The following is a 13,991-nucleotide window of genomic DNA, read 5'->3' as shown; positions in this document are numbered from 1 at the left end:
TGTTATGACAATTAAACTATGTGTGAAAGGTAACTAGGAGTCCTAGTAGGCCACAAGATGAACATGAGATAACAGTGTGCTGTGGCCGATAAAAAGGCCAATGTGATTCTAAGCTGTATCAATAGGAGGATAGTGTCGAGATCAAGGGATGTATAGTGCCACTCTATTCTGCTTTGGTCAAGCCTCACTTGGAATTCTCCTATGTCCAAATCTGGGCACCAAAATTCAAAAAGGATGTTGAGAAGCAACATCTGGAGTGTGTCCAGAAGAGGATAGCAAAAATGATGAAGGATCTCAAAACCATCAAGTCCTACAGAGAGCAGTTTAGGGAGTTGGCTGTGCTTAGCCTGGAGAATAGAAAGTTAAGAGTGGATATGATAGCCCTGTTCAAATATTTGAAGAGATGTTATATTGAGGATGGAAGAAGCTTGCTTTCTGCTGCTCCAGACAAAAGGACCTGGAACAATGGATGCAAGCTAAAGGAAAAGAGATTCCAGTTAAACATTATGAGGAACTTGCAGACAGTAAGAGCTGTTTGACAGTCAAATATACGCCCACAGAGTTTGGTGGAGTCGCCTTCTTTGAAGGTCTTTAAACAGAGGCTGCAATGCCATATCTCTGAGGTGCTTTGACTGTGTATTCCTGCATGGCAGATGGCCCTTGTGGTCTATTCCAACTCTATGATTCTATAATTCTAAAGTGGAATCATAGTGCCATGATAATGAAGTATAAAAAGGCCCTCAGTCTTCATAAGAAGGGCATTGGATTCAAGTTCCTTACCCACAGAGGCCACATTTTCATAATTTTCCATCATCACAGAATTGTACATCAGTCTCTGCTTCTTTGTCAACAATTTCCATTCCTCCTCGGTGAAATATACCGCCACATCCGCAAAGGTCACCTGCAATAGAAAATAACCCTCATCCAGAGAATGACTAAAGAAAAGGGGAGGAAAGCACATGGTGCATCCCAAATATTATTGCATCACTTCCGCATTCAGTCCAGTTAATAAACTTTAACTTCTGTTAGCAAGCAAAAAGCTACCGCCTTTCAAATCCAGTTTGTCTCAAATCCTTTGTGAGGCTACAAGCCCCTTTTCTTTGGAAGCGTATACTGAATATTTCAGGAAGCCTCTATGCTTTTGCACCAGGAAAACATATAGATGATGTTAAGATAAAATATGCCAGAGCTGCCCCAATTTACAATATTTATCTTCACCTTTGTAGTGATGTAAAGAATATTCGTCGAAATTCGAAAAACAGTAGAAATACCTGTTATTCGAAAATTTCGAAACCATTTTAAAGAGAAGAAATTCTTAGCACTTCTTGATGAATGAGTAAGAATTTTGATTTTTAATCATTTCCAAATGAAGTGAAGAGACATGACCTTTCAGCTGACAATTCGATGGCCAGAATTTGTGTATTTTGCCTAAGAAAAGCTACCATTCATACTGGATTTTACTAGAGGCTACTTCCTTTGTTAGGGTGATGTTCCCTGCCCCATCTTTGCCCACAGCTTTGCTTTGAAAAACAAAAGAGAACTAAAGGAGAGCGCATTTTGTGTGTAGGTGGTGGTGGATAAGACATTCTCCCCTTTATGTCATGCTCTGCCATTCAAATTCTCACAGAAGAGAAGAAGGGGCTGGGGGTGAAATCCTCGGGATTCCCAAGGGTCATCTTGTCCAACGCCCTTCTCTCTCGCTCATGGATATTCTGCACTCTCCTTGCCAATAATAATAATACTGCATGATGGGTTTGCCTTAGCAACACCATGAGAGAGGTGCAGAGAGAGAGTTGACCATGCCATGCCTCTGAGGCTGAGAGAGTGTGACCCTCACAAAAGAGAAGAAGGGGCAGGGTGGGTGCAGTGGCAGGAATTCTGCCATGGATAAAACCTAACATTCAAAGGATTCCCAAGGGTCATCCAGCCCCCCCTTCTACCATGAATGAATACCTAGAAGTTGGAGTTGAAGCTGGGCCACCACCAATTTAGATCCACAGAGGTTCTCCCATATCCTGCAACATTTCACATATGGGAAGAGCAAGAGACATGTGGACTAGCAACACCAGAAGGTAGTCAAGATGGCCAAAGTTGTTTATAAGGAAGATCACACAAGTGAGGAAGGACAGAGCAGTTTGCTTTTGTCTCAGACTCCTGGTAAGGGAAAGACCCTGCCCTGCCCTCTCCTCTCCTCTCTTTTGAGTTGATGGAGTGCAAACTCCTTGGCACTCATTTTACAGGAACTGAAGTGAGCTGAGGAGAAGAAGGAAAGTGGGAGGAGGAGAGAGAAACTGGGACATTTTTAAAAGACCCTGAAAAAGTGGAGTGACAGAGGATTAACACAGACTGTCTCTGCAAAACTGGGAGAGTATGTTTGTTACTTACTTTCATGCGCTTGCATAGGAGTGACACACATGAAACTAATAGTCAGGATTGCGACTCACCAAAGAGTTGTTGTACCTCAGCAGACTTTTTCTGTTGCACCCCAACTCCCTCCGCTTGGCCTTCATGTCGGCCATCATGTGGTCAGGGGGTCCTGGTGGCCCTGCCCTTGGGTCACTTCCAGGAAAAGATGCCCTAAAGCTCTGTACAAGGGGCTCAGATGAAGTCCCTGAGAAAAGAGACCAGGGTTAGGCTTGGTCTGGCAAGAAACCTGCTGCACTCAAAGACACAGAGATATATGCAGGTGACGTATGCATCCTTTGGGTCGATGGAGAGACTGATATCCCCTTCCTCCCTCTGCACCAACCAAAGCCTCCCTGGACTTAGCATAGATCAGGGGATGGGGAATTGGAGAGGGTCCAGGCTATGTCCCCTTAGCTAGATGTGAAATGAGTGCATCATTTGTTGAAACCTCCAGAGGTCCCCAGTGGCTCTCAGAGGAAGATGTCTTCATTTTGCTTCTTGCTACAGAAACACAGCTGGATGTTTCCCCAATACCTCGGACCCAACACTCTCACCAGGCATGAAATGCCCATGCGGGATGGCCTCCACAACTCTATGGGAAGACCTGGGTCTGTGAATGGCCAGTTGTATCGTGATTCCACCTGGAGCAACACTGGAGCATAGAGGGATCTGCTGGGTCAGGATTTCTGGCCTAGTGATCCCTCATTCTCCAAGTGGCCAAACCAGTTGCCCCCTATCCCCCAGGGAGGCCCCCGGTCAGGCAGGGCAGGAAAGGAGCCCTCTCTTCCCAGGTTGCTCCCCTTCCATGGGATCCAGCCCTCCTCCCAGGATCGGGGGGGCACCAGAGGATTCAGCTGATGGGAAAGGAGAACCCAATTTCCATGTCAGCCTTCTGCATACAAAGAAGTCACAAATTCTGAAAGTGTCTCTGCCCATGTGGAGAGTGCCTTTTTTCCACAGTGTTGCCTGCCCAGCTTGGCTTGGGAATAGCCCAAAGGTAGGACTAAATCCTAGCCTGTATCCTATCCTATGCTTAGTCCTGATCAGATTAGAATCACTGAATCAGTTGAATTTAACTATACATTGATTCACCAGTTGCTTATGGGTTCAGTGTGTCTACTCTAGGGTTAACCAACAGGATTCAGGCCTCCTCAATCTTTTAAATGCTGGAATGCTAATTTTTCATGCTGTGTCATCATCACTGATGAGAATTTGACTTCTCTTTCACACAGAGGAGGAGGAGGAGGACCTGGTCTATGTCCCAGGTGGAGAATGTGTGGCTCCTGGACTGGATAAGACATGCATTACTTGATGGATCTGATCCACAGGCTCCACTCATCATGGCCATATCCCCATTTAGACACTGGTGAAATAATATGTTTTTCAAAGTGAGACTAATCTCTAAGCTTAACTGCTGTATTTATGTTTGTCAGTCATAGCTGGAGCATGAGGTGTGCACCTCCCTCTCTGCTTGCTGAAGCCACACTAAAATCCATATATGTACATTTGTGTGCACTGTTTCTAAAGGGACCTATTGTCAAATTCAGATTCATCTTCACATCTCCTTGTGTATTTTTAACAAGTAAGCACAACACTGAATGTGTTGCACTTGATACAAGAAAAATCTATAAATCTATAGGTTTGTGATTGAAGACTGCATTTTGGATTATGCTCATTTTTGGGAAGTGAAGATGAATGTAAGTTCATTTCATAAACCCAGTGAAACAAATATCTCACAAAGCTCTAGTAAATGCTATGTACACACACAGTCTTCACACAAAGAACCCACTGGCACACTGTGTGTCTGGGGGGTCTGGAAATCGAACTTCCACCTTCTGAGAAGACAATGCTGCCAGAGACTGAATTTGGGCCTTAATGCATGCAAAGCATGGGCTCCCTCACTCAGCTGCAACCCTTCCATACAATCCTGGACTGAAACCTTTCAACAAAGCTCCTCTTTCAGCTCCAGGAATAAAAACTTACCTTCAACACAAAGACCCTGACTTCTGCAGCCCCAGAAAGGCCTCTTCTGCAGCCCTTTATGGCCGGAGCTTCCCTGGGTCAGAGGCCGTATCCTCAGCCGTAGAGAAGGGTTGCTCTGAGTGCGAAGGAGGAGGAGGAGGTCCACAGGGCTGAGGGAGGGAAGGCAATGGGGAAAAGGTCAGTGCCAATGGCAATGGAGGGCGGAAGGTGCAGCCTAGGAGGCAGGCAACTCCTCTGAGTCCCAGCCCTTATAGGAATGAGTGGCAGGAGTGAGTCCATGGGGCTGAGGGGGTCTCCTTTCCCAAAGGGAGAGGCAAGGACCGGTGGGACCCTCCCCAGCTAGGTCCCAAAGGGAGGGTTTCTTTCCCCACCTCTCTCTCCCAGCCCCCAAAGGCCAGCCTCCCCACTGGCCCTGGGTCCCCTGCCTCCCCTGCCTCAGACCCCCACAGGCCCCTTCCTCCCTCCTTCCTTCCCAAAATGGAGGGCCAGAGGCACAAAGGCCACACTTCCTTCCTTTTGGCCCAAGGAGCCTGGCCTCCTTCTCGCTCTGGAGCCTCAGGAGAGAAAGAGGAGCCTCTCACTTCAACTGAGGAGGCCTCAGAGAAGGTTCTGGAACATTACAGTGGTACCTCGGGTTACGAAATTAATTCGTTCCGCGGCTAATTTCGTAACCCGAAAAACCTTCGTAACCTGAATTGCCATAGGCGCTAATGGAAAAAAATAGCTCTCTGCTGCCCTCCGGTGGCGAAATAGCGTCGAGGTTTTTTCGTAACCCGAAAAAACCTTCGTAAGCCGAAACAATAAATCCCTATGGGATTTTTTCGTATCCCGAAAAATTCGTAAGCTGGGTAATTCGTATCCCGGGGTACCACTGTATTCCCCAAACTCACAAACAGAAACACAAAACTCTATGTTAGTAATTAATTTGACAAAGAAAGAAGAGCAAGAATTAAAATCAAAAACACCATATCAAATTAAAAAAAAGTTTAAATCTTTGGGCATAGAAATTACTGCAAAAAATATCGATCTTTTTAAAAATAATTATGAAAAAAACATGGAAAACTGTAAGAAAAGATATGGATAGATGGAACAAGATTGGTTTATCATGGATGGGTAAAATATCCTCAATAAAGATGAATATATTACCTAGGATTATGTTTCTCTTTCAGAATATTACAATTTTGATGAATGAGAAACCTTTTAAGGTCTGGCAAAGTTGATATTTCTAAATTCATTTGGAGAGGCAAAAAAGCTAGTGAGAATGAAAGAGATGCAAGATTCTATTGAACAGGGAGGTCTGGCTGTACCAAATCTTAAAGTTTATTTTCACGCTTCCTGCCTTGAATGGATCTCGGAATGGTGCAAATTAGAGAATAAAAGTTTATTGAATCTGGAAGGATATAATAATATCTTTGGGTGGCATGTCTACCTTTTTTATGAAAAATTAAAGGCTAATAAGGAATTTCAGGATCATTGTATTTGCAAAGTATTAATAAAAGTATGTGGGTCTCTATAAATGAAGGATTCCATAAAAACCAAGAATTTGGATCTGAAAAATGGCTTAGCTATAAACAACTGTTAAATATTGATTACGTTTCTAAAAATATAAATATAAAAACCTTGGAAGAGCTCAATAAGAATTGTTATCAGATACGCTGGTTTACTTACAGACAGCTAAAAGAAAGATTCATTAAAGATAAAAATTTTATAGGCTTTAATTTAGAAAGCTCAAATATAGATGAAATTTTGTTCTAAAAAAAAACAATGCAAAAAATAGCTAAAATATACAGCATGTTATTATCTTTTGAGTTGGGGGAAGAATATATTAAAAAGGCATTATCAAATGGGCTCAAGATTTGCATCGTAATATCCCTTTAGATCAGTGGGAAAAAATTGGAAAACTAGGATAAAGTATACTTCATGTTATGCCCTCAAGGAAAATTATTATAAAATGCAATTCCGCTGGTACCTAACACCATCAAAGCTTGCAAAAATTTATACAAACCAAAACCCAAAATTGCTGGAAGTGCAATAAAACTCCTGGTTCTTTCTTTCATCTATGGTGGAACTGCCCCTATGCATCCAGATTCTGGAAGCAGATTCATAAATGGACACAATAGATATTGAATTATAACTTCCCCATGACACCAGAATATTATTTACTAGGAATGATCCCAATAGATGATTTAGAAAAAAAGCATGGCATATTTTACTTAAATTCAGCAGCGTGACTAATTTACGCTTCAAACTGGAAAAAGAAGGATACCATTGATTACAATACATGGATAATAAAAGTATTAGATCTGGTGGAGATGGACAAACTTACCTGCTTAATAAGAAGAAACTCCTGGGAGATCTGTAAAAGAATTTGGAAACCATTAGTTACCTTTTTGGACAAAATTTGCATCTTAATTGTACGCTTGACTGATAAATCATGTTATAGATAACAGTTCAGGTAATACAAAATTTAATTTCAATTGAATAATTATTTTTTGTTATGTTAACACCATTTTCTCCTTTACAACAACAACAACAACAACAACAACAATAATAATCTTTATTTGTATACCGCCCTATGGGAAACCAATCCAGGCTGTTGACAACAGTAAAATATAAAATACAACAATTAAAAACACTTTATCCCTCCCCCCCTTAAGACAGTATTAAACAGTATAACATATTAAAACATACTTTATATTAAAGGACAGAAAATAGACAAATAGGAAAAGACCAGGAAAATAATATGATGTAATGCTTCTCTTATATGCTCAAATTTAATATTATTCAATTTCTATAATGGATCTCCTAGAAATATTTCATGGCTTTAATATCCTATTTTTTGATATTATGATGTAAGTTAGTAATGTTAAGTAATTACATGATAGGTTATATGAAATTAGATAATTAAGGAAAGATACATCAACTGAAGGATGTATGTAATAGGTTTCAGGAAGTCGATTTTAATTTGTCTTATGTCTTGTAGTCTGTACGTCAACTGTTTGTAATTCAATATTATGTCTTCTGTTTTCTTTCCATTGTTTTTTCCTCTTTTCTTTCTTTCCCTCTTCTCCCTTTTCTTCTATCTCTTTGACATGTTGTAAATTTGTATCTTGACCGATCGAACCCAAAGGGTGCTCAACAACGGCCCCTTTTCATCCTGGGGAGAAGTGACCAGTGGGGTTCTGTCCTGGGCCCAGTGCTATTCATCATCTTTATTAATGATTTGGATGACAGAATTGGGGGCATACATATCAAATTAGCAGATGATACCAAGTTAGGAGGAGTAGCTAATACTCCTAGGCTAGAAAGCTGGACCAAAGCTAACAAAATTAACTTCAACAAGGAGAAATGTAAGGTATTGCACTTGGGGTGGAAAAATGAAATGTGCAGCTATAGGATGTGGGACACCTGGCTTAAGGAGACTTATACATGTGAAAGGGATCAAGGAATCCAAGTAGACCACAAGTTGAACATGAGTCAACAGTGTGATGAGGCAGCTAAAAAGGCCAATGCGATTTTAGGCTGCATCAATAGAGTTATACTGTCTAGACCAAGGGACATAATAGTGCAACTCTATTCTGTTTTGGTCAGGCCCCACCTGGAATAATACTGTGTCCAGTACAGTACTGGGCACCACAATTCAAAAAGGATGTGGAGTGTCCAAAGAAAGGTGACTAAAATGGTGAAGGGTCTGGAAACCATGCCCTATGAGGAATGACTCAGGGAGCTGGTGATGTTTAGCCTGGAGAAGAGAAGGTTAAAAGGTGATATGATAGCCCTGTTTAAATATTTGAAGGGATGTCATATTGAGGAGGGAGAAAGCTTGTTTTCTGCTGCTCCAGAGAAAAGGACATGGAACAATGGATGCAAGTTACAGGAAAAGGGATTCCAGCTCAACATTAGGAGGAACTTTCTGGCAATAAGGGCTGTTCGACAATGGAACACACTCCTTCCTTGGAGTGTCGTGGAGCCTCCTTACTTGGAGGCATTTAAGCAGAGGCTGGATGGCCATCTGTCATGAATGCTTTGAATGTGATTTCCTGCATGGCAGGGGTTGGATAGCATGGCGCTTGTGGTCTCTTCCAACTCTATGATTCTATGAATTCCTCCTGGTTTGTTATTAACTTTCTGAAAGTTAATAAATTGTTATTATTACATTTTTGTCACTACATTATAAACATTTTTTTCCAATTTGATTTTTATTTAGTCTATTCCACCTCCAAGAGTTGAAATTTTTCTCATCTAGAAATAATGCAATATATAATAATTTCCCTATACACAAGTTGAGAGGTTTTAAACATGTCTCTCTCTCTCTCTCTCTCTCTCTATATATATATATATATGGAAATGGAAATGTTGATTTCTTTTTATTCCTGTCTTAGAGTAAAGAAATACCTTCCGTTCCAGAAGTTTGAATCCTTTGAGGATGCCTTTCATTGGGCAACAAAATGCTTTGGATGCAGGGAGCGGTGAATGCCTTGTAACGCTTAAAGGAGGAAGAGAGAAAATATTTAATGCTTTTTAATGAACTTTCTTAGTTAATGTAGGTTTTAAAGTTTGTTTTTTAAAAGTTTGTTTTAAAAATGTGTCTTGAATACAGATATAAAATATAATTCATACAAGTATCTCTGTCTCTTCAGGCACACACATGGATGGATAGATAGATAGATAGATAGATAGATAGATAGATAGATAGAGGGCAGCCCCCCCAAAATGTATACCCACTATGGAATTGATGCAGTTTCACACCACTTTAGCTGCCCTTGGCTCCCACAGTGACTGGCTGTCCTAACCACAAAGGAGGACAAGGCACCACAAAATGAAGGACTTTCAAGTAAAATGGAGGACAAGACCAAGTAAAAGCTGAAACGCCTCATATAAATATAAATTCATGCTTCTTGATGATGCTCAAACGGGAGGACATTTTTGGAATTCCTCCTGGACTGAAGACTGAAATGTAAGATATACCCCAGAAAAAGAGGACATCTGGTCATCTTGCTGGTTCCATGCTATGGAGCCCTGGGATTTGTAGTTTGTTGTGGCTCCACTGCTCTCTGAGTGAGAAGGTGAGTTCTCCTCCAAAAAAAAGACCAAGCTTTGAAAGCATATTGTTGGAGCCAGTGTGGACTAGTTGTCTGAGCATTGGACTATGACTCTGGTTTCAAATCCCAGCTCGGCCATGGAAACCCACTGGGTGGGGGCATCACACTCTCTCAGCCTCAGAGGAAGGCCATGGCGAGCCTCCTCTGAACAAACCTTTCCAAGGAAACCCCATGAGAAGGTGGCCAGGAGGCAGAAAGGACTAGAGGACACACAAAAACAAACAACAACAACAAGGGGGTCTAGGTGAGTGAGTGGGAAGGGAGGCAAAAGTGGGTGGATAGGGAAGGAATAGGGCCCAAGTCTGGGAAGGAGGAAGGAGTTATGGAGGGGATGGAGAAATGGGGCCATGGAAACCCACTGGGTGACTTTGGGGGAGTCACACTCTCTCAGCCTCAGGGAAAGGCCATGGCAAGCCTTTCCTGAACAAGGGAGAGAGGAAGGAAGGAAGGAAGGGAAGAAGGAGGGAGGAAGGGAGAGAGGAAGAGAAGAATCGAGAGGGAGGGGGAAGGTAGGAAAGAAGGAAGGGGGAGGGAGTGAGTGAGGGAGAAATGGGGCCATGGAAACCCACTGGGTGACTTTGGGGAGTCACACTATCTCAGCCTCAGAGGAAGGCCATGGCAAGCCTTCCCTGAAGAAGTCTCTCTCTTGGCAAGAAAGAGAGGGAAAGAAGAAGGAAGGAAGAGAAGAGGGAGGGAAGGGAGGGAGGGAGGGAGGGGAGGGGGGGAGGGACAGGAGGAAGGAAGGAAGGAAGGAAGGAAGGAAGGAAAAGGAGAGAAGGAAAGAAGGGCGAAGGAAAGAAGATAGAGGGAAGGAACGAAGGAAGGAAGGAGAAGGGAGGCGCTCTGGACTCCACAACAAACTCCAACTCCCAGAATTCCATAGCCTTGAGCTAGAAAGAGTTAAAGCAGTGCCAAACCGGGTTAATTCTCCAGTGTGGATGCAGCCCAGGAGTTGCAGAGTGCAGCAAACTTTCTCCCCCCTTCCAGCCTCAGCAAGCAGCTCTCTCTCCCTGCTACTCACAGTGCTACTGGCTGCTGGCTGCTCTGCTTGCCTGCTTCTATGATCCTCCGGCTCCAGCCACTCTCTCTCTTTCTCTCTCTCTCCCTGGCGCCCCCTAGAGGTTGGCGCCCCTAGGCAGCTGCCTAGCTCACCTATATGGATGAGCCGGCCCTGATAGTATCAGGAAATCTTAGGTGTTGTTACAGTTTGGAAATCCCTTCAGACTTTGCTGTGCTGAGGCAAGTGCTGAGGCAGAGATGGCCGTTTTGTGTTACGACAGCCATTTTGTATTCCAGTGGCCATTTTGTGTTGCTTGTGACTGGAGAATGTTCCAGAACCTTCCCTGAGGCCTCAGCTGAACTGAGAGTTTTCTCTTTCTCTCCCTGAGGCTTCAGAGCTAGAAGGAAGCTAGGCTCCTTGGGCCAAAACAAAGGAAGTGTGTGTCTTTTGTGTCTCTTTTCTTATACAGCTCTGCTCCTACTGGGGGACATTGGCTTTAAAAGGGATCAGAAATGGGAAGGATAGTTTTAATATAAGCATTATAATTCTTCACAAACCTTGAGCTTCAGAATTAAGTGGGCGGTATTAAAAGACACTAAAGAAAAAAGCGGATATACCCTCCCAGATCTAAAATCATACTACTAAGTCTGCCGTTTATTATGGATTCAAAATTGGATGAAACTCGAAAACCATGAACTACTTAATTTGGAAGCAGTACAACTACATTTTGGCTGGCATGTGTTTCTGAATTATGACAAGCTAAGAGCTAACAAAGATTTTAATAACCATCCAGTAAGAAGATCTTTGCTACGCACATGGAATATGATTAAAGAAAAGTTCTATCTTAAGTTACCCAGCTGGACTTCTCCCCAAGAAAAATGGTTAACATATGGTAACCTATTAAAAGTGGACCACTTAGGAAATAGAGATTTAAAATCAAAAGAAGAGCTAAAAAAGGATGGCTATAGTTTAAACTGGTTTAACTATTATCAACTGAAACAGAGATATACAGAAGACAAAAGAACCATTGGAATAGAATGCACCCAGAATGAGTTAGACAAACTATTCTGGCTGCCTGACAAGAAAAAGATATCTAAGTTTTATAAGCTATTAATGGATAGAGAACTAGAACAAAAAACTGTAAAAGATTACATGTTAAAGTGGGCTGAGGATTTTGGTTTCAAACCTAGAGGAATGGCAGAATGCCTGGAAGAAGGCAAATAAATGGATTGTAGCCCAGGATTTAAAAGAAAACCACTTGAAAATCTTGAATAATTGGTAGCTTACCCCCTGGTGTTACCCAGGCTGTTCCATATAAATTTTGGTATAAATGATAGCCCTTAATGACCCCTAAGTGAACTCTAATAATCTGTCCGCCATTACCAGCAAAGCGTGAGGACATGTACACCACCCCTAAGGGGCACCTTCATTATCACTCCAGATAGTCTAGGGAGTTGCAAAAGTGGATTATCATATGGCCCAAGAAGAGCAAATGTTTGCCTTCCCTGAGGCGCTTGCCCCCTCCCTGGGTCTGTTGTCCAAGCAGCTTAAGACCACTAAGACAATCAGGCAGGGACATCCAGGTGAGAAGCAAGTAATTAAACACCTTTGCCAGAGGCAAGATTTTGGTCTATAAAAAGCCCAGACTTTTGCTAGTCGGCGCGCCATTTGTAAGGTCTCTATGCTCCACACCAGTCAGAGCATTGCTTTGGACACCAGCAACTCTGTTCAAACCACGTTGTGAAACAGACTTGTCCCACTACCAGGCATCCCATTCGATTCCCGGAGGGAGTCTACATTCTGGTACATATCACCCTAGTGAAGCCTGAAATCCTATTCCATGTTAACCGCTGATTTTCTTGAGCCTTGAGTGTGTGTGTGTGTGTAAGTGTAGTGAGTGTGTTTTCCCCTATTTCAATTAATTGAACATCATTTATAATATGTTTCAGCTCCATTTATTGGAATCTCCTGTTCTCTTGGTAGACACAACGAGATGCAATTCTGCAGGGCCAGCATAGCAGGCCCCCTCTTGCAATATTGAGCTAATAACAATAATAATAAATTCCCCAAATTAGACCTTTGGCTACACTGGTAATTAAAAAAGATATATCAGCTACCCCAAGGTTTATGCTGGAGATGTAATATTGGAAAGGGCACAATCTATCATATTTGGTGGAGCTGCCCTGTAGTTCAAAAATTCTGGAAAGAACTTTATAATACAATTCAGCAAATTTTTGAGACAAAATTTCCATTACATCCAAAGTTATACCTTCTTAATATGACTATGGTTATGAAATCAGCGGATGAAAATAAATATTGGAGGGTTATCATATTTTTTGTGATGGCAGCTAAAATATCACTACCTAAATTATGCAAGTGGGAAGGAAGACCGACATGGGATGCTTAGATGCAAAAAGTGAATGAATACAGGGATTTAGATAAATTCTCATTTCACATTAATAACCACAACATGTCCAAAAAGGAAAATGAGTGGCAAAAAGTGTATGTTTTGGGGAGCAAACATTGGGAGGTAAACACAGAAATTATAGAGGATTAATTGGTTAAGCAAATGTATGTTATTAATTAATTATTTTCTATTTTTTACCTCCTTTTTGTCACCATAGGCAATATCTATATGGCATTCCAGCACAAGCATTTTGAACTAGAGAAGAGGATTAGGAAGTTACGCTTGTATTATTTTCTAGAAGACAGATTAGATTAGGAAGTAGATTTCACAATGTGTTATCCTAAATTCTATTGTAAAATAATTTGTTTTTCTTTGTGCAACTTGTAAAGCAATAATCTTAACAAGGATTAGGGGACAATTCTGTTATTTGATAGTATTATTCAAAGACTCAAAGGAAGATATAACACCAATCCAGGAAGACAACAGAAAAAGTAAAAAAACTGTTTTTTTATTTATAAATAAGTGGATTTTCCCCCCAATAAAGATTATTATTTAAAAATAATAATAATTCTTCACAAACATCAGGCTTTGGCTACTAAGAGGAAGCTTGCCCCCAAAGTAAGCCAAAACCAGCTCCTTGGGAGGTTTTTAAAAGTCTTCTAAGTTTTCTTATTAACAGATTTTCAGGCAAGAAGGAAGCTTCCATCCTTCCGTAGCAGTTTGCTAAAATTAGTACCCATCTTGTTGGGGACAATGATCTTACACTTTGTAAACCGCTTAGGGAGTGCTTAAGTGCACTGATAAGTGGTAAAGAAATGTACTTGATATTGCTATTGCTTTTCAACTCTAGGACTCTCGGATTCACTTCTCTCCTGAGTTTATGGAGGGCAAATGTCTTTTGCACTTCAAACTCAGTTAGTGTTGCCATAAGGCAGGACCTCCAAACTGGGACAAATGTAGGACAAATGTAGGGTGACATTTTCAAATGTAGGACATGTTTTTTTTAAAAATGGAGGACACATGAAAAAATTGATAATTTTTTAAAATTTTTAATATAAATGCATGTTTCTTAGGCATGCTCAAAATGGAGGAC

At 41.5% G+C, this 13,991-nt stretch overlaps 2 long non-coding RNA genes across 2 annotated transcripts; both read right to left on the bottom strand.

Annotated features, from left to right (window-relative positions):
- Positions 1–772: 772 nt before the first annotated feature.
- On the bottom strand, positions 773–4,694 carry LOC121920378. The gene is made up of 3 exons (XR_006101723.1): positions 4,390–4,694; positions 2,445–2,611; positions 773–901 (listed from the first exon to the last, which is right to left on the bottom strand). It is a non-coding gene; the product is annotated as an uncharacterized LOC121920378 (long non-coding RNA).
- Positions 4,695–6,293: 1,599 nt separating this feature from the next.
- LOC121921170 lies at positions 6,294–10,857 on the bottom strand. The gene is made up of 3 exons (XR_006101864.1): positions 10,409–10,857; positions 8,785–8,875; positions 6,294–6,745 (listed from the first exon to the last, which is right to left on the bottom strand). It is a non-coding gene; the product is annotated as an uncharacterized LOC121921170 (long non-coding RNA).
- Between the last annotated feature and the right edge of the window lie 3,134 nt (positions 10,858–13,991).

Source organism: Sceloporus undulatus, chromosome 2 (genome assembly GCF_019175285.1).
Source record: "Sceloporus undulatus isolate JIND9_A2432 ecotype Alabama chromosome 2, SceUnd_v1.1, whole genome shotgun sequence".
NCBI lineage: Eukaryota > Metazoa > Chordata > Lepidosauria > Squamata > Phrynosomatidae > Sceloporus > Sceloporus undulatus.
Note: the sequence above shows the minus strand (reverse complement) of the source record. Positions and strands in the feature narration are given on the sequence as shown.